We start from the raw sequence: 1,544 nt of genomic DNA on the forward strand, positions 1-1,544 counted from the left end.
CACCTGGAGGGCAGCACCAGGCCCCAGGAAATCAGTGCTGCGGGAACCCCCCCTCTTACCCCACACACACCCCCTCACCCAGGCTGTGGCCAAGAGGGAAGCCTCCCTTGAGACTCCTTGGTCTGCAGCCCAGCGGAGCCGCCCTGGGCCTTCCCCATCCTCCGGGGACTGTTGGGGTGAGCAAGAGAAAAGCACACCCGCTCCGGGAGCTGGGGAGGTATTGGCCTTTGACCCTGCCCAGCAGCTGGCAAAGCGGGGCCTCTTTCTCTGTGCAGACGTTGGTGCTCGCTCGCTCGTGGTTCCCAGGGCGGGGACCGGGTGGGGCAGTCTGCTGCAGGAGCACTTCAGTCCAGCTCGCTCCCTGGCCACACACCCCGCCATGCGTAGTGTGGCATGGGGTCAGGTGCAGGCCCAGGAGGACATGCTTTGTCCAGGCAGGTGGGGGCCGCATGGGAGGAGCTCTGGGCCTACAGGGGAGGCCCGGAAAGGGATGAGGGATGCCAGGCTGGAATGAGGGCTCCATTTGACCGGCACTGAGGAGCCCTGGTGGTGTCGTGGTGGCACGTTGGGCTGTGATCTGCAAAGGCAGCAGTTCGAAACCTCGGGAGAAAGGCTGGGCTTTCTACTCCCATGAAGAGTTCCAACCTGGGAAACTCAGAGGGGCAGTTCTCATCTGTCCGAGTGGTCAGTGAGTGGGCATCCACTCTACAGCAGGGAGTTTGGCTTGCGTTTTGCTTGTTTTTGAGGATCCAGAGTGGGTTCTTGAGCAAAGAGATCTTTTGTAAAACTCACATTGGTGGAGGGCTAGCTGGGGAATGGTGACGTAGATGACCAGCAGGGGGGAGCTGGGCCTCGAGGAAGGGTGGACAGAGCAGGGGATACATGGATAAATGCTGACATGGAGGGGCAGGTGGAAAGAAAAGGATTATAGAGTGCTGCAGGCTGAGGACCAGCAGGGGTGCAGGCTTAGTGGGGCAGGAAGCATGGGCGCTATCTAGGCCTTGGCTTGGGGTGGGGCATGGGGGCACTGCAACTGCATGGTGTCTCCACAGGGGGAGCCCGGCCTCCGAGGCGTGGATGGAGCTGCAGGGTCCCGGGTAAGCGGCCCCATCCCCCCACCCCCAGCACTCCCTCATTAGGCCTTGTAGCTTTAGAAGCCAAGACCCCAGAGGAAGCAGCCGGGGGAGTGATTTTTGTTTTTTATTTTCATAATACATATGTTTTGAACAACGTTGAAATAAGAATGTGTGAAATCCACCCAACCTACTCACACGCTGGTTGCCTTTTTATGTCTGTCTTATTTCACTCAGCATATTGTGTGCAAAACACGTCAGCTTTTAAAGCCCTTTCCAGATGTGAGCTGTCTCCAGCCCTCCCTCCCTGGGCAGCGTGCACTGGGGGAGTGGAGGGTGGTCCCACCCCTGAAAGAGGAAGGGAGAGGGGGAAGGAGCCCCCTTCTGGGCGCCCCTACTGTGGTCTCTGTAACCCTGACCCAGCCCCCCTGTGCTGATAGGAAGTGACCTGCCTGGGCTCCTTCTGACTTG

General features: G+C 59.3%; 1 protein-coding gene across 1 annotated transcript in view; it reads left to right on the forward strand.

The window, feature by feature from the left end:
* The window catches only part of COL23A1 (collagen type XXIII alpha 1 chain), a 380,073-nt gene that overhangs the window by 367,326 nt on the left and 11,203 nt on the right, over window positions 1-1,544 (forward strand). The window lies entirely within an intron of this gene.

This window comes from Echinops telfairi, unplaced genomic scaffold (assembly GCF_000313985.2).
Source record: "Echinops telfairi isolate 266 unplaced genomic scaffold, ASM31398v2 ScPeMD7_7469;HRSCAF=8507_0, whole genome shotgun sequence".
Classification (NCBI taxonomy): Eukaryota; Metazoa; Chordata; class Mammalia; order Afrosoricida; family Tenrecidae; genus Echinops; species Echinops telfairi.